General features: G+C 41.4%; 1 protein-coding gene and 1 long non-coding RNA gene across 4 annotated transcripts in view; one reads left to right on the forward strand and one right to left on the reverse strand.

Moving 5' to 3' along the window:
* Nucleotides 1–24,737, reverse strand: part of COL8A1 (collagen type VIII alpha 1 chain) — an 85,783-nt gene that overhangs the window by 14,183 nt on the left and 46,863 nt on the right. The window contains exon 3 of one of the 2 annotated variants that reach the window (XM_035314940.1): nt 14,691–14,806. The exons of the other annotated variant lie outside the window; for it this stretch is intronic. The gene's annotated coding sequence lies outside the window, so the exon portion shown is untranslated. The remainder of the gene's footprint in view (nt 1–14,690; nt 14,807–24,737) is intronic. 2 annotated transcript variants of the gene reach the window in all.
* LOC118160340 overlaps nt 1–24,737 on the forward strand; it is a 239,339-nt gene that overhangs the window by 6,366 nt on the left and 208,236 nt on the right. The window lies entirely within an intron of this gene.

The following is a 24,737-nucleotide window of genomic DNA, read 5'->3' on the forward strand; positions in this document are numbered from 1 at the left end:
TTCAGTGCCCTTAGCTGAAGAAAGGAGTGAAACCCCTCTACCACAGCCTGAGTAAGCATCTGCTTGAGCTGCCGATGGCTGCTCATGGTTTGAAGAAAAAATTTGGCACCCGTCTTCAAAAGAGGATTATGGGCTATGAGCTGAGCATGGAGGGACTTGTGTCTGTGTGCTTCATTCACCAGAAGGCTCTTAAAACCATGAGAGAGCTAGGATTTAGGATGAACTGCGATCTTCAGCTTTTCCTATTTGACTGGTTTAGGCAGCTCCCCAAACAGTGGCTTTCGTGAATCCTCCTCTGAGGCACTTAACTCCCCTTTCGCACATGTACGGAGTCCAGGCATCTAATTCAGGCATGTGGACTCCATTATGGAGCCAGATGCAAACATCCCTTTATGGATTAGGATCTGAAAGATTTTAAATCCTGTATTGTCAATCAACTAAGGCCTCTGTTTTCCCTGCCTGGTCCTCCTTTTGTTTTAAAATCCAGATTTTTTTGAAGCCGATATGTGTTTCTCTAATTCTTCTTGTATCTATTCAAAGGAGCGGTTAAGGCATTTGCTAGCTGTTCCCAGGGTGATGTGGTTAAGGCAACAAAGATTGACTTTAGAAAATCTGGAGTCACAAGAATCAATGCACTTGAGTAAAATCATATTCTTCCCTGCTAACTTTCTCCACCAGATTCTTACTGCTGAGCATCAGAACAAAAGGTTCATGGCTACCTGCAGGACACAGCCTACCTGATTCACAAATAAATCCAGGCAGGTATTTCACTAGCAAGGAAACAGTTTTGTTTCTCCAGACAACAGAATGGCTGCGAGCAGTGTCAGCAGTGCTTAGTACAGGGAGGTTGGCTTTGTCTGTTTGACTGTGGGATGCGGTACCTAGTCGAAGTTTATTTTGAGCTAGGTAACAAAACATACACAGATTTTCAGATGTTAGTGGAAATCATGTATTCTTCATAGAAATACTTCTAATGTGCTTTGTGAAGGACCATACTAGAGAAGCAGATAAGCTAGAGTACATGATTATAGCCCACAGGCTCTGAGTTTGTTTACAGAGATGTTTTTTTGGGGCTGAGCCGTATTCCCTGAAAACTGTTGCAAAGTCCTTAATAAATGAAGCAAATGAAGTAACAGGAAGGAACTCCCTAAGGACCATGCTCACAGGTTGTGCTAAAGGTCATCCGGGTACAGAGAAGCAGCCGTTGCCGCAAACCTGAGCAGTGTATGGGGATGGCAAGCCCCTGCCTGAACATGCACGTGTGTGCATTTGCAAATGAAACAAGCAATAAGAACAAAAATGCAGGCAATAACCAACCCTCCACACCAAAAGCTCAAAAATCTCCCCCCAAAAAACAAACCAGAAAACCCAGTCATCTTTGCTGGTATTACTGCATCTCTGTTGGCAGCTTGTGCTGGCATAACCCTGTCATACCACTACCTGGTGGGACCCTGGAGCACAGGGTCTGATTTTCAGCTTCTGCTGCAGCCCCAAGAAGTGCGTGGAGCAAAGCTGAGAGCTGAGGGGCAGAGGCAGAGGTGTTAGCTGAGCTACCAGAGATTGAGCTTGTAGTGGAGGAGCAACCTAACCTCTTCCCTCCAAGAGCTGCTATAAGGTATGGGATTGCTTGGCATTCATATTTGCATTGGGCAGCTCTTTCGATACACTTTTTTTTAACACAAGCTTTTGAAAGTAACGCCTCAGAGAGAGGAAGGAAGGCAAAGTTATGGAGAGTTTTCATCTCTTAAAATATAGTATCAAAAGTACAAACTACTGGTAGAAGGCAATGCTGTTGCTTTTAAATGCAGATTTGGAAGGATTAGTTTAAAAAGATATCTGTAGAAAGAACAGCACCCCTTTTTCTTCTTTTCACCCCAAAAGACAGCACCAGTAATCAAAATCACCAAGAAATTAAAAACAAAACAGCAACAACAAAACACTCACACACACACACACACAAAAAAAAATAAAACGAAACAAAAGTGCCCCAAACCCAACATGCAGCATCTCATGTTTTTTCGCAGTTTTGTCTTTTGCCTATTTACACTCTGGACTTGATTTTCTCCTAATGTGTGCTTGTACAAAACTCATAAATCAACTTTGAGAACTGCTGTTAACTTCTTCCCCTGCCTCTCCTTTTCCCAAATTCCTTCTTATTTTATCTTTCTTCTGTCTATGACTAATAGCTATACCTTGTTTTATCATGTCTTGTACTTGTATTTATTTTCCAAAAGAGGCAGAGTCTCTTAACACTGGTCAGTTGAAAATTATTTTCTTTTTTAACATTATATTAATGATTACGTGCTGTTATGCCTTTAGTTTGGAATGAGCTCCTCATCTCGATTAAATGTGATGCCTGAAATAAACTTGTCTTCAAAGGACTAAGACATGACAAATGATCTGGAGTAAGAGGAGAGATTCCTGCTTTGCTTCCACTTGCAAAAATCAGTACATTGCAACCACACAGAGCTGATGTGGCATTCATAATATGCTGATAGCTTACAGAAGAAAAGACAAGCCTAATTATGTTTAATTTGGAAATGCAAAATTGTTACTGCAATATTGTTGAAGAATTTTCCTTGCTAGAAAGAAACTTGCGTCTTATCGGTTCCTGTGCATCAATTACACTGGTAAATATATATATATATAAACCAAATATATATATATATTTCCTAGAGTTCAGTAACTCAGGCCTCCACAACTGTAAAGAAAACCCCGTATGATCTGGAACAGATTTTTCTCAAGTGACTCGATTAATGGCTTCCATGTGGCAATTAGCAACATTAGAAGCTTGTGAAATTCAGCAGCCGGGGAACTGGTCACTTGTACAGATGGGCGAGTTGACATATATAGATGACCCCATTCTTTCTAACAAGAACTATAACGTATAAAACTTGCTAGTTGTTAGATATTTTTGTATGCCTCTCAACTTATACACTTATAAACCTAGGCAGTTAGTCATGCATTAGACCATGGCCTGTTTTTCTTAATCAAGCAAAACTACAATGAGAATTTTGCTCAATTAAGAACAGAAGAATTTGGCTGAGCTTTACTAAATTCTTGGCAGTCGGCAAAAACTGGCCTTTCCAACAGTAAGTGCCAGTGCAAAATATTTTGGCAAGGAACAAATGTCAGTTTAGATCTACAAAATTCCCGTTTTCAGGCGGTAAAATTGGAATCACTCTGGTTTGTATTAGCTTAAAAACACCCAGACTCTGTCCTACTGTTGTGTAGCAGAATAAACAGGTACCACCGCTGGCCCAGATTCTGCCCTCGGTTGTGGTAGGATGTTGACTGCAGTGGAGGTAATTTCTGCATAAAAGCATGATAGCCAATATCACCGAGTCCAGACTTTTCCATATGCTTTATTAATTGATGCTGGTGGTCTGCTGTGGAAGCGATCACTGTGGTTAAATGTATGTTCCGCATGGACAGCAGTGATTGTTGTTGAGTCTGTTTTAGTGCATCCCATCTTGCTAGTGGTGATACTTAATGGGATACTGCAGATGAACAACTTCACTTGTCTAGTGCCTCTAAACTACAAGGAAAGCTTCCAAAGATGGAAGAGTTGGAAGAGAAGTGGGAGAGAGCTTTTCCTTTGATTTTTTTTTTCTTTTTTGAAGGAAACGTTTTTCTTCTTATCATTCTTTTCATCTCTTCAGACTCTCCCAAAGTCTTCCTGGAAACTGGGCTGAAGATGTCATGAGAACAGACATTATTTCACATATCTGGTATCTTTTTTTTTTTGACTGGCAACAACGATCCCATTTAATTAAATGAAAGCAGATTTTGAATGTCTGTTGATGTACAGTTCTACAGGCAGTAGGAGAAGGAGGGAAGAACCTGTAAAGTAAACCTATCAATTAAATTAAAAATACATACTTATGTTCAGACTTGACTATTGCTTTATAAAGAACTCCCAAAAAAACATGTCCATGGATCCCATTTCCTGCAGAAGTTTGCTTTAAGCACCCATGGAGTCGATGCATCATACTTCAAAGATTGCCAGTTTAGCTAGAAGTAGGGCTGTAAATGTTCTGCTCATATTATTCACCATGTCTTAGCTGATGCTATCAGCCATCTAACACAGATGCTTCATACCTGTGGAAAAGACTACTTCTCTTTGGCCTGCTAGAGAGCTCTGCAGGCCAAGTGTCAACATTGCAATTGAGTCTATAAATCTTGTAGATTATTTGTGCTGGAATTTCTCTTGCCATTGTGATGAAGAAATAATTGAGTTGCAGAACTCCATCAGTACACATGAAGCTCATTGAATTTTCTTCTCTAACAAAAGCATTATTTTGTAAATGGAAAAAAAAGCATAAATGCAAGCAGATACATATGGTTTTGATTTTTGGACCCATTTAATTATATAATTATTTTTGCCAAATAACATGACATGGACAAGTTATATGGTAGCCTGTTTTCTAATTTAACCAAAGTGATCATGTATATTGTGCGCTGGCTACACACACTACTGTTTGATCTTTGTCCAGCCAAAGAAAATGGGTGCTAAAGATAAAAAGAAAAAAAAGAAGGCGTGGGAGGACCCAGGGCTTCTAAATGTGTCAAACTCATTACAAAAGACACTTTAAACTTACTCGTCATTCAGTCTTGTCAGTGATGACGCCTCGTTGACTAAAAATAATGATCCTAAATTGAATTGATTTGTAAAGAAATGCAGTGGTGCCATACTTTTCCCTTGTAATTATAATACAGATGATTCTTAAGAAGAACAAAGTTTGAAGGTTACCACATTTTAAAATGCACATCTATGGCCCTGCTCAGCTGTGTGCTGCCAAAGCACACAGGTTAGAAATGAGCTGAGGTGGCAGAGTCAAGGTCCAGAAAAGCCTATTTATTTATTTATTTATTTATTTATTTATTAACTTCAGGTAGAGCACAGACTCTCACAACTGTTATCTCTGCATGTGGGGCTGATGCTCTGAATCACAATGGTGAAACAGGCACAAGCTGAAAGTTTAGTGTTCTCATAAGACAGATAGTCTTTCCTTCTAATACTGCAGGAGGGGAAAATGATAATTGTGAAATACTGTTTCTGCCTCCTAACAGGACATGCTGCCCCTTGAGATTTAAGAAAATACCTGCCTGCTGCTTCTTCCCCGTTACCTCCTAAGAATAAACTTAGATACACAAGTATCCTTTTTAAATTTCACGATGGGAAAGACAGGCCTGCTCCACCAGCCCCTGCTCCCTCTCTGCATGTGCGTGTGAATCGCTGCTATTTCTCCCTATACTTTTTGGCATGCTCCAGCCCTTGCTCACCGGTTTATCCCCCTCCTGCCCCCGGGCATTATAGTTCGTAGTGGAGAAGGAAAGAGGAGCAATGAAGAGAAGTCGACCAACAACCAGTGGAGCTTATTAAGGTCCCTCAGCTCACACATCCGATTTAGAACACATCTGGAGTTCAGCTGTGAGCAGCAATAACTTGGCAAACCAACCTGTGCTGAGCACCAAGGTGCTGCAGCCTGGCTGGCTGGTGGTACATGAGCTGCCTGCTTTTGAGTTAAACTTTGATGCCTCTGCAATACGCTGCAGATACTTCTGGGACCGCAGAGTGGGTATTGCTGCCCTTTGCCATTCACCTTCTGTTCCTCATTTGCAAAATGGGTCTGGAGCTCTCGGCTCTAAGTGATGTTGTAAGGAGAAGCACATAAAGCATTTTAATGAGGGCTCTAGTAAGTAATCAGTCTTCTCTTATCGTTCTCATGCTTGTGTGTGTCTAACACATTTATGGAGAGAAGAAACGTTTGTTGGCCGTAACCTCTTCCATGTACTACGTTCTTTCTCAGTCTCCAGTCCCCACAGCTGACTGTTTACATGTTTCTGTGAACCTCTGTCTTTAAATAAAACCGCACAGAGACCGCAAGCCACTCTTGATGAGCAGACACATTTATTCAGGTTCTCTTCAGGCGTATGAGACCCAAAAGAATAAAGTTCCTCAGAATGTATTTGTCAAGAAGATGAGCACTCAAGATAAACAATGTAGCAGAGGCCAAAAGAGAAATTAAAACAGGACATTCCCCCCATCTGGTTTGCTTAAGCAAAATCAGATGGATTTGACTCTAGGGACCTCAGGACTGGAGCTGCCTTTTTTTTTTTTTTTTTTTTTTTTTTTCAATCCATGTATATTGGAACTGTATTTGCAGTTCATATGAAACTGTAGGTGCTACCCTTAGTTTTTCTTAAATGCTCACTGTATTACATAGGCTCTTTATGCTATTGCTGCTTCTGCATTCATTACTTGCTCTGAGTAAATGCAATCCATAAACTGTTTTTAACCCCATTACCACAAGCACACCCTCTATGCCTTTAATTACAGCAGCTTTCATGAACACATGCCTTTGCAGTCTGCGATGCCATAAAGAGATGAAACTACTTAAGTAAAGGGCCACATTTCTTTGTCCTGCTATTGTCATGTATCCTGGGTTGGATCACTGTTTTGTATGTTTTGGGGCCACCTGAAAATGCCTCAGTTCTGGACAGTAACTATTAACTCCAGTTTAAAAACCACCAGAGTAAGCTTTTGATTTGTTTTTATCTAGTAAAGATGTGCCAATCAGTCTTCGTCCTGAAAGGCTTGAGTCCATCTCCAGCTGCCCACATTAAGGCTCAGCTGCTCAGGCTGTGCCCTACTTTTGGGGTTCGTGCTGACTTTACAGCTAGGTGCTGCTCATGAAACAGGGAAAAAAGAGCTAAAACGGCTGGTTGAAAACAGCCTCTGAAAGCAGTGGAAAGCTTGGCGCTTGCACAGTTGTACAAAGGAAATACCGTTATTCCTAAGGACAAGTTACTGTTTCTACAGTTATAATTTAACACGTTTTTCTCTTTAGCACCAAAGCCACATGCTGGTGTACATCTAGGCTCAAAGCAAGCACATTATCGGGCAGCTCAGGGACAGTCAGCTGGTGTGAGCAATACTACTAGCTTTGTAAGCTTTGCATGGAGCTCTGTTTGATTCCCTGCTGCAGTCTGTAGTGGATGAAGTGGACTTGATATTTTAAACCCATCTTTTCTAATGCAAATCCAGATAGAGTCACCTTAACTATTTTGTGGCATTAATCAAACAGACGATCAGATGTTTATGAATCCTTATTTGTAACCAAAATAAAAAATGGATTGATAACAAATGTATTTATAAAATCAAGCCCGTAGTATCTCAGATGTTTCAGCAGTGCATCTAAAGATCAAATGCTTCTTATCGATGCATACGTAGTTAGCTACTGACAGGTACTACAGGCAATTCAGGTATTTGCTGGAGCAGTTTTTGAGCAGTGTGGGAAATGCATTGGGTTTTCCTGGGAAGTCAAAGCTTTGGGAGCGCAGATGTCTCCTTACTGAAGCTGCCCCTTGGTGGCGTGAGCGATCCACTCGAGCACAGGCACGGCCCGGACAGTTGCTTGAAACCGTTTTTAAAGCAAAATAATAAAAGCACATCCTCCTAATTTTTCTTTATTTGGGTGCTACGGGTGTCATAGCTACACCTTCACCTAGTGTTTGCTGGGGCACAGCTGTGTTACGGTGCCTTCTAGTTAGAACAATCATGTCATGATCAATGATAAAGATATTTCTTTGTGACAAAGGTAGAATCTTGTCAGTGTTCATCCCGTGTCTTTGGATGAGGAGGGTTCTGTCTTCTACCAGTTATTTTGATCACCTACAGACAGCTTGTTTAAAAAGAGCATATTCCTTGTTTTGGCCAGGGCAAATCTGATGAAACCTGACTATTACCAAATATAGAATCTTAGAATTGTGTATGTTGGAAAAGACCCTTGAGATCAAGTCCAGCCATCAAGCTACCCGTACCTTGTCCCATCGCTAAACCACTTCCCTTAGTGACACGTCCCCCCCACATCTCTTAAAGACCTCCAGCAATAGGGACTCCACCACTTCCCTGGGCAGCCTGTTCCAATGGTTGACCACCCTCTGCATGAGGAAATTCTTCCTGATATCCAATCTAAACCTCCCCTGTGGCAATTTGAGGCTGTTTCTTTGCATCCTCTCATTTGTCACCTGAGAAAAGAGACTGACATATCTTTCCTCTTAGCCCTTTCTGTCTTTCCGTCTTCTAGTTTTTGTGTAGTTTTTCAGATGTTTTAAATCTCTTGTTCATCAGAAGGCAAGGGGCTTTGTTTTCTGTCTAACCCAGAAGTGGACTGAAGTGGAAAGTGCTCTGCTGAGTGCATCAAAACCTTTCTGCTGGTTGGTAGAAAGTGTTGAACACCAGCCCTTTGATGTCAATCTTTCCATATTTAGGGAAGAAAGGGAATGAGTTTTGTAGAGTCTCTGCAGTTCCTACACAGTTATACTTCCCATTTAGGGGGTCATACTCATTCCTGTCTAGGTTTAATCACACGCAGAAGGGTGTTTGTACCTCATACTTGACCACTGTAAGAGGAGGTCGCATTATGCTGCTGTTCAGGCATTTATTCTGTTCCATTCAGCATTACTAAACTTAAGAGCAAAATCCTCCATCTATAGGTAAAAAGTGAGGGGGAAGAGGAAGTGCAAAGGAGAGGGAAGTGAAAGGAGGAACATCTGGATAGAGACACTGAGCACCTGTGTGGGTAGCCACTACACTTTTAAGCCAGGAAGAACGGACACCTGGTTTCGGGTGCAGTAAAGAAAATTCAGCTTCTCCAAAAATTCAGAACTCAACAAAAAAGTATGTTTTGTATCTCAAGACACTAAAACACCTGCCTCAAGAAGGATGTGAAGGTCTGCTTCACAGCAGCTGGAAGAGTTTCTGCCTGAGTTTGGAGGACAAAGTGCACAGAGCTCCCAGGCATCTGAGGCTGGGAGCAGCTCCCTGGTGATGCTGTTGGCTGCACCAGCAGGAGGGGCAAGGAGCCCCCCAGGTGCCTCACAGCACCCGCAGGCACGACATGGGCTCCAGTGTTTGGCACTTGTAACGCGCACGCAGACTCCCACTTTGTGATCCCTGAGATGCACAGGGATGCAGAGACAGGAACACAAAGTACAAGCCCCTTTGGGAGGTTAAATGAACACATTTCACAAGAAATTAGCCAGTGCCTGGATCACCCACTGTCCTATTTTTACTATTTAATCCTTTTCACACTCCTAAGAGGTCTCTGGAAATTCCCTTTCCCATGAGATGCACCCAAAGACAAGAAGAATGGGATTTTTTTCTTTTCCTAGTTTGATTGAGGAGTACATGCCTGAAATAGTGGAAGTAGCAATTTCACAAAAAGCAGTGATTGCACTCACTTCCGAAATAAATAGGTAATAAAACTCTTTAGATTTCTGAGATCGTATATCTCCAGGAAAACAGTCTCGGCTTGGTTTAAATTTACTATAGTCCAGGAAATAAAAACGTCATCATCCATATTTCACAGGCCAGAGTTAAGTCTTTCCTAGGGAAGATAATACAATAATGTCCAGAGAAGAGAGTGAACTCACTGCAGGCAAAAACTGTAATCTAAATAATAATAAATTACACTCCTCCAACTCTCTGTTGGTTCAGCTACAGACTGGAAGAGATTTCTCAGAAAAGCATTTGACGTTTTATTGTGACAATGCACTGGATGGAAAAAGACTATCACCTGTGAAGAGTTAACATTTTAGGACTCTTCCTCCCCATGCTAAATTCAATATTTCATTTTCAGCAACAAAGCTGCCAGCCACTTGGATTAGCTGAAGCTGGGTAAGCCTTTTAGATTATCACATGTCACATGAAAAAATACCAGGGAAGCTGGGGCTGAGTAAGTGTTAAAGCTTTGTTAGGATGGCGTGTCCTCAAAAATAATCGCAGATGCCAAAGACAGAGCTTTCCGACTTCTTTCAGGCCAAGCAGAGATGCCAAGTATACAAAGTTGGAAGCCGTCTATCTTTTTTATTTCTTCCTTATTATTTGCATGATACTGTGCAGACAGCAGAGACAAAATACCAAAAATGCCTGAAATCCTTATGACCTTTCACTGCAAACTGTGAACTTTGTCCGCTAAACTCAAATTTCTATGTACACTGCCAGCACAGGCTCCATGCTGTTGCTTTTTCTTCATCTTCCAGTTTATCGTGTACCGGGGGACAGCTTCCCAAGCACTGGGCAGGAGGGGGAGCCTGAGCACATTCCAGACCCCTTTGCAGGTTCAAAATACTAAGTCTCCGTGCTGCGGATTGCTTAGAAATACCTGTAAGGCGAGCAAAGCAGCATGAAACATGCTGTTTGCACACAAAGCAAGTATTCTACAGCCATCAGCTGGTGCGGCTCACATTCCCGCGTGTGTGCTGATGCCACGGTGCTGCCTAGCTGGCCCCGTTTACGCCGTCTCCCATTTACGCCAGGAATACTCAGGCTACTGTAGAGCAAACGGTCCAAAAATGTGTTCAGTAAACAATTGTGTCAGCTTCTCAACTAAAAGGTCTCTGATTTCAGCTTTGTGCTCTGGTATTCCTCCACCCTGGTAAATCATGAGCTAGACTGCTGCAGAGAATAAGTACAGAGGGAATTTCAGATAGATGAAGTAGAAAGGGATCCTGTGGAAGACTGCCATGAACTCTAATATTGGACACTGTTTGCACACCTATTGCAATTGAGAAAGGATCAATATAACCTTGTTACTTAAACAAAATCCAACAACTGCATCAAAATCCTTTGAAACTAAACAGAAGGTTGAAATATGTAATAGATACTTTAGCTGAAAGTTCACTTACTAACCTGATAGATTCATGGGCTACCATTACTAACTGGGTAATCCTTTTGCGTGTATTTCAAGTTCTATTCTGCACTGTGGTAACATTCTCTGAACATTACAAGACAATCTTCCTGTGTCTGAACCCCCTCGGTCTAGAAAACTGGTCAAAACCGTGACATTTCTGTAGAGACTCCTGCATAGAAAATGCACTGATGTTTCCTAAAGACTCAGTGAGTTCGCAGGGAATAATTGCGCTGAGAAGTTATGCCAGTGGGGCTTTTGAAAGAAGGCGTTTGCTAAATGCTACTTATCCCTGGACAGAGAAGCTCCGGGAAGACATGTGGAATGCGTTTGCAACGTGGACACAGCAGCTATATGCTCTTTCAGTTGCTGTTACTGAACTCTCTGTTATCAAACCATACCCTTCAGCACATAGCCAGGAGGATTCATGCTTAATGCAAAGCCCATAAAAAGACTTAACCGTTTCCCCAATCAGACAGGCACGTTTCGCTGGTCTTCCATGGACTTGCTGTTATCAGGATAGAAATCTGCCTTTCTTCAGCCTAAGCACCTTGAGTTAGCTGCTTCTCACACTGCAGAGGGACAGCCCCTGCACATCACCAGGCAAAATGCTTCCGGTGACTTTTCCCTGCAGACCAGAAGCAAGCTTGTGTGTGTGTGAGGGGGCCTGGGTAGCCAGAGCAGCAGAGAATTACAGAGCAGCAGGTCTTGCAGGGCTCTGCTTTGCACAGCCTGGGGTTGTAAACATGTCCTCATTATTGCTGACAGCAAGCAGGAGTTATCCCCAGCGTAGCCCCGACTTGTATGATTTGTGGAGGCAAGTTCATCTTGTTATTCCTCAGTGTTCCTCAGTACCAGAGCTTTATGTGTCAATTATCACTACTAAAGCCCTAAAGAAGCCCCTCTTCGTCAAAACACAGACAAAAGCAACCCTTGGGTTTATGCACAATAATATTTGGATTAGTTCAAGAAACCTCATTTGCCAATAGGAAAAGAGAAGTAAATGTCTACGCTATTGAATATGCTATGCTTGGAAAGGATTATTTCTTCTGTAATTCCTCTTTAATTTCCTCCCATCAGAACTGCTGAGAGGAATCTGAAGCTAGCTTTTGAGGAGAGACAGAAGGAGTTCGTCCACTGATTTATTTAAAAAAATCAATGGACCTTGAAATGTAAGATAACATTTCTATAAACACATGAGTAATATGAGGTTTAAATTCCACTAAAAATCATCTAGGGCTTCCAACTCCCCAGTTCAGACAGAAAAGGAAGACTAGCAAACTAATCCGTATTGTAGATAAACAGGGATTGAATGGAGTTACATAGGGCACAAGAAAATGATGAGGAAACTGAGGACAGAGAGGAAGACTGTTGATGGGGTTTAAACATGGAGAAGCATAAAAGGCCGTGGAATAAAGGATAGACAAAGAATATCAGCCTATACAAACTGAAATGTTACTTTCACTCACCTAGATTTGCCTTTGATTTTGAGGGAAAATCACATAAATAACTTGATCACCTGACTCATTGCCTATGAGTTCAACATAACAGGTTTCTGTGTTCTTCTCTCTGATCAGATTACGAAGTGTCTGAAGTTAAACTAGACTACTCGTTCTGGTAACCTTTCTGAATAGTTTTGCTTTCTTCATTACAATTGTCTTTTTTCAATTTAAAAATATTATTCAAATACCACATTTGGGTGGGTAGTTACTGCCATGACACTGTGTAGAAAACCAAAGCAATCTGAAGCAAGCTAGACAATCTGAGTACATTTTTAAAATACCATATTGCTTAAATAAAATAAACTTAAATCCCTTAGTCTAGCAATTACTTTCAGATGTTTGATTGTTTATTTTTAAAGAGCTGTCATATCATCCATTTAGAACTGACGAACACTATTTTGATATCTTCACGAGTTTTCTCTAACATCTGCTCCCTTCCATACATCGTGAACTACACACTCATCTTCATTGTCTCTTGTATTTATCTTAATTTCACTGTATTTTATTTTATTGGATGAAAAAACTTAGAAGAGCTGTTTGTGGCAAGATTTAGTTACAGGAAACCCAAAAACTAAGCCCCAGTTTCAGCTGAGACAATTAGACTGTTGATTTTGGTAGGAGCTCAGGACTTCTATTGGACCCAAATGCCTTTCAAGTCTAATTGCCAGTTGATGCTCAAGTCTAAAATTTTTCTGTATTCTTGCTACAGATATTGGGCTTTGTTTCCCTTTAATTTGAGGGATATTTCTATCCAGATCTGAATGTTTTGCTGAAATTATTCTCTATTCACTGGAATAGATTAAAACGAAAAGAGAAAAAAAAAAAGGAAATAATAACATTTTCCAGAACTCTCAACCATTTCTTAGGCTTTTTTTTTTTTTTTTCCTTCTTATTTCTCTGTGCTTCGATATCTCTGTATTGTTGAGTACAGTGTTTGTTTTTCTCAATGCAATTTTGCCATGCATGAAATGTAGCAAGTGCTAGTTTGCACTTAACTGTTGCTTTTTACTGTCTGGTGTATATGTTTAATGGTCTGTATTCCTATTTCACCTGCTGTATGTGAAGGACTCTGAGGTTTTTTGAAGTGATCTATTGTATTGTATAACACTGGAAAATCTCTCTCAAAAGGTTTGAAGAAATTACTAATAAAAATAGCAGTGCTCTCGTAGAGTGTGTTAATCAGCTGCTATATAACCTCCACAGCCAAGTTATCAAAATCCACTGCCGTTCTTGGATGTATGTTTTATTGCTAGGTGGATTGGGCTCTAAAACTTTCTTATAGATGCTCTGGGAGAACTTAAATACCAGCAGGAATGCATTTTATACTCTCTTAATGTTTTATGGGCTGGGACCTTGGGCTATATGGTTTCTTCTTTTTATTTTGTTCTCCTGTTTTCCTTTATTTTTGTGTTACCCCGGGATAGCACCCAGGACTCCAGCCTAGTGGGTCTCAGGGCCAGCTCAGACAGCTGGCAGCCGCCGAGCATTGAGCCGTGGGCAAGGCCGCCCCGGTGCCCAGAGAAGCCCAGTGGATTCTCCAGGTGAGGTGTCTGCCAGGGCTGGTGTCTGGAGCAGTGTACTTGTGGAGCCGTGCTTGTATTGACTCCGCTGGTTCCCTTTCAGACAGATTCTGCAGGATTTCTCTGCAAGAGAGGCGCACGACCGAACGTGGCGCTCGTCTTCCCAGAGAGCTGTTGAGAAAGTCTGAGGAATTTAAGTGATTAATTCGTAACATTTGGATTCTTTTAATTAGCCATCTAGAAACCAAAACAGAGTGTAGGACACTAATGCAACGTAGCTTGTTAAGCAATAATGCATTTTTTCTTCCAAAAGTCACACTTGATAACAAACAATAGTCATAAGCATAAGATGACTGTGGATACTATGAGCTAATGTCTAGTTGTCAAAAACTTTTCCATTAGGGCTCCAAATGATGTTTAACATATTCTTCCCGTTATTGAGCTAAACTAAACATTGCATTAAACATGGATTTCCAAATGAATGTTACTGCTGTTTGCCTTCACATCTGCATACACATGGATTCAGACACATGTACATTTGTATTTTGGATATTGAAAGTACATCAATGGCATATTTCACTATATTCCCAGGGTAAAATGGTTTTTCATCCCTTTTTAATAAAACCCATCCTTAATCTTTCCTGACTGTAAAAATAGATTTTTAAAAGTTTTTTTTTTTTTTTTAAGAAAAAAAAAGTTACATGTAATTTCCTATTAAACTATGAAGAGTGCCTGAAAGAGTAGATTTTCTTTTAATCTAGGAAAGAAGATGCTGAGGATAATCACCAAAGTATGTGTACAATATATTTTTCTACTCAAAAATCAAAAGCTTTGGTGTGTAGCAAACACTTGAATAACCTACCAAATCCTATTTTGTGCTTGCTTTAAGACAACTTCTGTTTTAAGCCTTTTTACTTTTGTTCTGACATTATGCATAACTCATTCAGGATTTCAAAGCTGGATATACTTACATTTAGATATCAGGACAGGGCAGAAGAAGGACAGCTTGTTTGCTTTTCACTGTAAGAGACCTAGGTTTCCTGTCTGTGTAAGGCCCGGTGTTATTTTGTTGATTTTAAGTTGGTCCCTAGAGGGAAAAGAAAGCTTTTAAGAAATTTATGAGCACAGTAGTCTTTTTTTTTTTTTTTTTTCTCTCTTTCAGAAATGTTAAGGAAATTTGCCCAAGATTTTAAAACATAGTGGCGTAGCATAGTCTTTTCATTCCATGTTCAGGCTTCTTACTCAAGGTCTGCTGTTCAGAAGTATGACAACCTGGCAGCTTGTTCCCTCTGAGTAGCCTCTTTAGTTACTCAGTGCTTGCGAAAACTGATGTAGCAATTTGAATAAGGGACTAAAAATCCTAATGTTTGGTATTTTTGTTGGCAATCCTGTAATAATTAGGCTGTAAATCAAAATCTGGGTTTGGATTTCAAGAAAAGCTCCTTCAGTCTTGTTCCCACCCTTCTGGAGAGATGCTGTGTAGCTCTTTTCAGATTAATAGGTGTAAAATTATCAGTTTGAATGACTGCTGAAAAACATTTACTTATTCTCAACTTTCTCCAAGTGTGTTGCCCCCTCAAAAATGTACATGCAAACCCTTCCTTGCCATGTGCAACATACGGACATCAGTTCCCAAGGGGCTCGGACTGATACATGAGCTGCTTGGAACCGCCATATGAAGTCCCGAGCACAACTGTGCTCATGAAGGTGCAACAAAGGGAGCAACAGGCAGTGCTGGCATCCAACGTAAATATAAAACATGCATGTTTTATGGGCTAATCACTCTCAGGCTACTGCTACCAAGATACACATATTTCACCTCATCCACATCCCACGGGCAAGACTGGGAAGACTCTGTGATTTGGTGTACTCGCTGCCACTGAGATGTTCAGGGTTTGGTCTGATAAAGCCCTGACCCATGGTTTCTGGAGACCTGTGCCCTACTGGGGCTTGAGCACGTGCTTGAGTGCTTTGCTGGACAAGGGCTGGCGAGAGCCCAGTGCCTCTCTGTGTCACCCTGCCCTCAGCTGCTGACAGTGTGATCCTTTTGCTACTCAGCAGCCATTGTGCACAAACCCATGGATGAGTAGAAAGACAGCTCTCTGATAAGCAGGGTGGTGTTTTTCACATGCTGATTGGCTTTGTGGTTGAAATTTGAGGTATTTGGCCTAAGATCTTCCTGGCCTATGTTTTGCCTCTCCAAAGTCACTGGTTTCCCTAGCAGCTAGAGCAGCTCCAGAGAGCCACACACACCCAAAGGTCTCTCTCTCTCCATTTACTTGAAGCATTTTGTCAGCCAGGCCAAAAGGAAAATTCAAGAACAGCAACTTCAAACGTCTGTGCAGATGAACTTCAGCAGTGGCACCTACTCCAGGGCCCGGTGTGCCCCAGGGGTCTGTGCCCCAGGTGGCCCTGCTGCCACCAACCTTTGATAACCTTAGAGGGAGAAAGCATCTGTTGAGAGAGGAGAGTCGAAAAGCAATATTGATTTTGCAGGGGAAACCTGCAGTTAGCTTGACTGTTTTATCTCAGATTTATTCCAGGGCCCCCATGAAAAGTACCTGGCTGCTCTCCAGGCCCTCTGCTGCAGATTAGGGTGACATTAGTGGTGACAAAGCTTTCTGGCCTCTAGTATCAAATTTATTTTGAAGAATCTCTGTTCTGACGACCAACCAGCTCAGCTCTCTGGCAATGCCAGACCTAGTGCTGGCCTGTGGTTGCCCTTGTGTTGGTAGATAATCTGGGGTGATTTTCTCCTGCTGTGCTGCTGCTGGGGAAGCCACCACGATGGATGTCCCAGTGCCCTGACACTGAGATTTAAGAGAGATACCTCACAGTGTTCTTACATAAAAACCAAAGGCTTCTGCTTGAGATGGTTGCTTGAAAAAGGGGAAGGAATTAAACAATAGTCCTTCAATATTTTCTTGCATTTAAATGGTTTTATTCTACTTTCAAAGAAAAATACATGGAGGAAGTATAGAAGTGAAGATAAGTGAGAGCAAAAATGCAGCAAGCATCTGTCCTTCCAGACACTCAAGGACTTCACAGGAAAATCTTGAAAGAAGGAAAACAAAAAGGAAGAAGGTGGGGCTCTTTTCAGTGGTACCCAGCGACAGGACAACAGGCAGGGGACACAAGCTGAAACATGGGAAGTTCTGGCTGAACATGAGAAAACACTTCATTGTGTGTGTGATAGAGCACTGGAACAGGCTGTCCAGAGAGTCTGCACTAGAGGGGATTGGACTAGATGATTTCCAGAGGTCCCTTCCAACCTCAGCCACTCTGCGATTCTGTGAGTGATTTCAATAGTCCAAGAGAAAAACAATTTCACACCCCATTATCAAGGTATAGGAGATAATTCCCAAGGACTGTGGATTATTTGCAATTGGTTTCATTCAATTCATTGAGCTGGATAAAGCAAAGTGCATCTGGCATCTTTCCTGAGAGGACTCAGCCTGCAGAGCAGAAATCACCAGTTCTGCTGCCGTTTGCAGCATAGTTTTATGAAGTGTAGCTTTTAATTATTTATCCTGCCAACCAGGCCTTCTCCTTTAAGCTGTGAGTCAATAATTCAGACCACATCTACATTCATTCATCACTTTCAGATACGGCTCCGGGCTCCCAAGTTCAGCTCTGGAGACAAACTTCTCCACAGCTTGCAGGTGCTTAGGGCTGGGGCTTTGGCTCAGCTTCTCGCACAGATGAAGGGAAGTCACGAATTCAGAAGTAGCTTTGAATACTTAGCAAAACGGGGAGCTGCCAGACTGGAGGGGATGGCAAGCTACTTTGCCTGTGCCTGAAGAGAGAGGGATTAGGCGTTCCAGCTGCACAGCTCATTCCTGCTTGCTGTTTGTACCATCCATGTCGCTGTTACTGCTTTTGTGGGATTAGAGGGCGGGTGAAGGGGTGCCAGCTTGTACCAGCGGGCCCCGGTACAGCAGCAGTCACATCTGCCCTTTCTACCTCCAGCGGCAGAAGGATTTCCCTGGCTTTCTGCCCTGCTCCCATCCTAATTCCTGTTAATTCAAACCACAACTGACCCCTTGTTGGCAATCAAGAAGGTACAGAAAAATGTGTAGATGGTGATGGGGGAGAGAGAAGTGAGGGGAAGGAAAGAAAAGAGGTGGTTCAACTGTAGGAAAAGAGAAAGTGCCCTGCCCTCTCACATCCTCCCTGCACACTGTCCTCTTGGTCCTCAAAAAGCCCCCATAACATCCCAGACAGTCCCTACCCTTCCACATCCCACGTCACCAACACTGCCCCTGCCTTCCTCGCCTGCTCCAGGGAACCCTGCTGACAGTTAGGTTTTGCTGCACAGTGTAGCCAACAAAAAGCCAGATTCTGGCTCCTGATGATTTTTCTGAGGGGAGCTCCTGGCTGTTTTGAGGTGGTGTTCTCTCTGTGCCCTTCCAATATTATTATTTTCCTGCTCTTTGTGTCCTGAGACCAACGACTGAATGTGCATTCTTCCACTTCTTTCGGACCTGAAAACCCATATGGTGCAATGTTTTTTTTCTAACCCCCAAAATAAATCTCATAGAAGGTTTCCTAATGATAAATTTCCTGCCTCCCCTGTGTCATTCAGTCACATGAAGATCCTGATATATGGGTTAGGACTACATGAAGATGTTCCAAGCTGAAAGCCAAGTGTTGGGGAACATGAAGCAACACAAGGCAGTCTTTTTAGCTTTGGAGTCAATAACGCCCAATAAGGCTTCCTGGAGAAGCAAGGGAGAGAGGGAATATGAAAGACAGAATGAGAGAAATCATTCCTAAGAAGAAACTTAAGCATTAGATTTCCTGACTGGTACAGTTTCATTTCATTGCTCTGCTGTTAAGAACAGTTGAGTGCAAACCTATTGCTGAAAGGAGAGGGGAGAATTTATTTTCTGTCTACAAAATCTTCAAATATAGGAGGTGGCATGCATTCTCCTCTCTCTCCCATTCCGCTGGCTGCAGGTATTTCCCAGGCCTGGAAAACAGTATTTTGTGTTTTCTATTCAAGTACAGAAAGGCAACAGCAGAAAGGCAGAAAATAGCTGGATTCTCTGTTTTAACAGAGAAACAGCATGACCCCTAGTTCAGTTAAGTAATCACATAAATATAAATTCTATTTTGAGCATATACTTGAGTCCTGCTGATTCAATATTCAGCCCAAATGCAAATGACTTTTGTGGAATGAGGTTTGCATTGAACTGGATCTACTTAGTAAAGTATTTCAATCTGGTCTCGGGGAGAAAAGAGGAATCTGGTCAATTGCTGCAAATGCTTCCGTAGCAAAACTGCTGCTGTATGCATTGTTTGGGCTATTTTCTACTGAATTTTTAAAATTTTTGTGAGAGAACTACTGTGGAATAGAAGTCTGGGTCTGGAGCAAAGTTGCAGCAATGTGCACACATAATTATGTCTTTTGAAACCCGCTACGTAGGGTTTCCTAAACAGTACCAGAAAATGTTGACATCCGGGAACTGACATTTGCAATTTCAAATGCCAGCTTTCCAGGCAAAATTAGTGTCCTTGTAAATGTTTCAGTATCAGACTTGGGACTCGCTTTGGACAAGCCAGTCCACAAACTCTAAACATATATATATATATATATTTGCCATTTATTATTTCCTTTTCCAGTGTTCCAGGGACTGACAGCTGTGGTTTTTAAAGCTAGGAAGTAGTAAATAGAAATAGTGTGTTTTAAAGTGTCTATTATGTTTAATTACAATACATAAAAGTTGCTTTTATTTATAATTCACAATTTTCTCCTGCCATTGCCCTTTTTTTTTTTGTTTAAAGTACCTGTGATTCCCATCCTCCCTTTTACAAAATACACAAATACTTTTACATAACCACAACTTTCCTCTAGACACGCACCAAAATACAGAGTAGAGGATATGAGAATTACTTATGACAGATGAGTCACATTAATATTTTGTTCTAGGCCATGAGAAAAATGAGACACAGGGGTAGGAATCAGTACAGATCAAAACCCTTAGCACATTATGATCCAAAACCACAACCATCTACTGAGGTGCAAAATGTTCTTTTTTCACATAAAATGTGAGAAAAACACAAAGAGTTTCGTACTGCAGATGCTGGCGGCACACAATGTTGCAATTATTCTGAATATTTTGAGATGTTTGAATCAAAACCAAGACTTTAAGCAACACCGAGGTAAAAGTATTTTTATGCCTTTCCACCAAAAAAGAAATAATATTGTGTATGGTTGCCGCAACTGCTTCAGAAACAGTGTGCCAAATTTCTACCAGTGACTGATAATAAAAACAGAAGAGGGGAATGTCATGACATCCTCTGTCCTTACTCCTTCCTCATCCTAACTCCTGTTATGTTTGTCTGCCTTCTGTGCTGCTGGAAAGATCTTGGATGTACTGTTCTTGGAAAAGGATCACTCTGATCGCCTCTTACTGCTACTTTCCTACTACAGTTCATGTGGCTAACTCACGCTGGGTATGGGGCATGTACTAGAGGTCAGTAGGTAGGGTCGGTTCCATTGGGTATATTCTCAGTCATTACCACTTGCTGTGAGACTTCAGGGGAAATGTTAACCAGTGTGTCTGATGTGATCAAGTAGTAACGTCTGAAATTTAGTCACCACTGGAGGAACCAAGTCTCCTGTTCCCTAAGACCTAAGTCAACACTTCCTCCGTACCCTCTTTTTGGCCTGGTATTCGTGGAGAGCTCTGGTCAGCAAAATGCTGGGGTTCTGCACAAGCTCTTAGCACCCACTGGGGAAGGACCTGCTCCTTTTGGTGCAGGAGGAGGCAGGCAGCCACCTCTGCCCAAACAGACCTTGAGACCTTCTCTATGGGGTGCGCAGCAGGTGCTCCAGGTGGGACCCGACAGAGGCTCTGGGCTGCCAGGCCCAGGCCAGTAAAATATTTTGGCGTGGGGGTGATTTAAGCATGCACGTGGTGGCGTGTATTCCCCTGGCTGTGGTAACTTCAGTGTTCATGGGCTGGAAGCTCTGTGCAATTAATTACTCTGCAGGGCTTCAGCTGGGCTGTGTTTCTCATCACAAGAGTGACTGAGGTAGGTAAGTGTTAGCCCTGCTTCATGGCACTTGTTTGCTCTTCCAGCTACAAGTGGGGGCCCTGCTCTTGCCCGCTGCCCTCCACATCTGTCCTTCGCCCGTGTGCTAACACAAGGAGCTGCTCACGGTGCATACCAGCGTGGGGCTGGGCTGCTTTTGTGCCACCTTCTCCTGCTGTGCAGGAGAGTTTAAACACGGAAACCGAACACACAGTTCATGGAAAATCAACATGAAAGATTAGGGATTAAAATTTAAAAACTTAATGGGTGGTCTTATCCAGACAATTTCCACAGACTGTACTGAAAGAAATACATGGCTAAATAATAAGGAACCAGCACAATGCTTTGAATATCTAGCTGTAAAAGTGTTACCTTCAGCCAATGAAAGCACGGTCTCAATTTTCTCCATTTTTAATTTGCCTAAGGATTTTTTCTACCTTCTTAATTAATGCAGTCTTTCAGACTTGTTCTGCAGGTACAGGACGCGTTTCTTATCATCCAATATCAGTCACTATTCTTTGTGATCAACCTTTTACAGGCTGTTGGGCTACGGTTACAACTTGCATGCAAATAGGTATAGATGTTGCACTTCATTTAGTCCAGGAAAATTGAGTGATTGGTTTATGCTTGCCAGGCAGACTGTGAGCCACTTGCATTGAGGTAAATGTAGGTTACAACAGGTGACTTCTTTAGTGATACAGGGAATATCACAAGATGTGCTTTTGGTTAACAGTGGTTTGTAACTGTGATAAGTTTCCCAGGTTTTCAGCCAAAGCAATTCCTACAAAAACCACCTCCCCAGAAGAGGTTTGTAGGAGCACGCTGAACTGCAATTACAGAGCAGGCTGAAAGTGCCAAGGAGATTATAGGGAGGTATTATTGGTCCAGACTAAAATTTTGCCAGGCCTCCAGGACAGAATTAAGTATCACTGTGTTTTTCTCTCTGGTCTGTTTCTACACCATGAACTTGGACAGAATTTCAAATTTATGATGAAATCTAAGCTCTGTTAAGACTACTGAATTTCTTTCTTGAAATTTTTCCTGATTCTAACTAATACATGCTAAGATTTGCTACTGCCAGCCAAGACTAGCTATTTCTGGGAGAGGTACCTGTAAAAGGAAACGTTAGGTATAAAGGGCATGGGATAATTTTAGGCAGGTTATTTATGCATGCCTTTTTAAAAAAGAAAAAAAAAAAAAAGAAAAGTAAACTTTCCATTTTGTTACTGCTGCCAATCTCAACAAACCAATTCTTTATCCATTCTGGAATTTTTATCAGCTTAATCTCATGTTATAAAGAAAAGTGAAGTGAAACGCACATTTTTGATATAACGTAATAAAATGTCAGAACACGTAACTTGCTAGTACGGTGTGCAATGACCAGCATGCTCTATTACCACAGGAACAGGTCATTTACCTTGCCCTGGTTGGCACTAGCCAATTCTTGCTGCTTGGTTTGTTTCTTTGGCTGAACCACCTGAACCACACTATATCTTTTCATGTAATTTACCGTAAAAGGCTGAGCTGTAGCCATAAGGACTATGCTAACCTCTGAGTAATACACTTGAAAGAATTGTCCTAAAAATCATAAATATAATCATAATGAAATATCTGAACAGAGAAGAGCCTTGGCAGTCATCTGAGTACTGTGTATGGACAGAAACAAACAAGCAAGCAAGTAAATTCTGTCCTCCATTGCTGATACCCAAATAACTGAATGTTGGACACTGTCCATCTTTGATCTTTGGCAAACGGGTAAGGCTTAAAGGAGATGAACTTTCTAAACAGTTTCTATGGTAACATTACAGAATGTCACATCACAAAATAAAGAAAAATCTTTTTTTTTCAGCTCTCTAGGGAGCTGAGTTGATAAAGTAACTAAACATGCATCTTATTTATTTTTGAGAGTTACTGAGTGGGGGTAATCATGGAAATCGGGTTACGTGCAAGATCAATTCCTTTGCTGAATAAGGATCTTAAATTAAAATCATGGAAATTCTCCCCATACTTAGCAGACAGCAAAATATCAATTACAGAAAAACATTTCTATTTTGTTCGACATCGTTCTTTCTCTAAGGTAAATACTTCTCAAGCAGATTTGTATTTCCCACTCAGGCTGGGATGAGGAAATGACAAGGAACTATTATTGATCAAGTCTACTATTATTAATCAAAAAGTACATATGTTTTATTTGTGTATTTCATCAGAAAGTGAAATGCTTTTAGGCTTATAGAGGAAAAAGTACTGAGAATATGTCCAAAACCACCCTTGTAAGTAAAGTGCCTCTGTGGACTGCAAAGTACAACCTTCCCCTCATCCCCCTTGGGATTCATGCTGTTTGTTGTCCACTCCTTTTATGGCAAGATTTTAGGAGTTTCCCATTACAGGCAAGCAGGAGAATTCCTCTCCATGCTAATATTGTACAGAATAAGCTCATACCAGTGGATAATTTGGTCACCATTACAGTAGTACCTAAATATTCAGATGTTTATCTTCACAGTACCTTGTGAGGTGGGGAGGAGCCCCTGCTCCCATTTTGCTGGTAACTGAAGCACAGAAAGGCCAAATCCTCTGTCCAAGGTTGGTCCGGAGAAGTGTAAAAGACGTGGGACGTGAGAGGGAGGCATTCCTTGCCTGCATCAGCAGGTCAGCCTTCCTTTCTGCAGGATGATGAGGCCTCATCCAGGACCAGCAGCACAAACACTGCTCGTGTTTGAGGAAACTATGACACATCCCATCTCTTGAACTGTGTTCCTCTCGAGGCATCGTGTCATCTCAGCCAGATCTCATGTCGTCTTGCCTCTCACCTCCCTAGCCCCAGAAAGCACGGTCTACACTTTGCCAAGCACAGAATTATTTGTATCTTCAGAATGTCATTAGCTAATTAGAACTTGTAGTACATACCATGTTTCTACAATGCTTTGGATTTCTCTTCCAAAATTACATCATTTAATGTGTTTATAGAGATGATATTTATAGGTGAGGCTGTGCTAGAGTCCAAGCTACACCGCTATGCAAATTCAAGGCATTAGAGACACAGCAGTTACAAGGTGAAGTGTATGGCAAGACAGAAATGACGCTCAGATCTGTCATGCGTGAGTAATGAAATAAACATTTCAAATAGCATATATTTCATATATAGTATGAATATATTTAGCTAATACAATTGGCTGGTAAAAATGAGGACATTAATGACTCTAAAAGAAGTATTTAGGAATTTCCACAAATATTTATATAAGAAGAGACAGCATAAGCACTGCAAAATACAATAAGAACTTTGACTTAGCTGAACTCCTACGGACAGTGTAGGAACAGAAAGAACATGTGGATGGAAACATAACTAAGATTCTGGAAACAAGTCAGCTCCAAAAGCAGCAGGAGTCCAGGCGTTGATGGATTCCTGAGACCATTCTATAGAGAATACGAAGATGTACTAATGCTAATTCTCAGGAAAAATATCTCTTCTGATTTGAGTGGAAAGATTTTGGTAATAAGAATGTTTCTAATCATAACCCTAATGCTTCTGAAATTACAAACGAGTGTTGAAAGTTTAGATCCTGAATAAAGATGGATTGTAAGATGCAGGCAATGGCCTGGCCAGCAGACTGGCAATAATCTTCTCAAGTATAAATCGGATGTATAACTTCAGATTAATTAAGAACCAGTTCATAATAATGTTAGATCATTTATCTCATTTTAAATTTTCATAAATGTAGAATGGAGTCTAATTTCAGCCTTTTCTGGAGGTGGCAAGAAGGATTTTGATGGAGTGGGATGGGCTAGCTACCCCCAAACTGTCCCTTGTACTGATGCTACCCAAATGTGGTGATAGAACTTCTCTGCTCTGGAGTTTGCACTGTAGTCAGTAGTAAAAACAAATTTGATTGCATGTGGGAGAACAACTCCAGCAGTTAATGCTTCTTTCTTTTATCCCTGGTATTTTAATCTGAATTCATTTGAAATTGTATGTTATGTCA

This window comes from Oxyura jamaicensis, chromosome 1, assembly GCF_011077185.1.
Source record: "Oxyura jamaicensis isolate SHBP4307 breed ruddy duck chromosome 1, BPBGC_Ojam_1.0, whole genome shotgun sequence".
Classification (NCBI taxonomy): Eukaryota; Metazoa; Chordata; class Aves; order Anseriformes; family Anatidae; genus Oxyura; species Oxyura jamaicensis.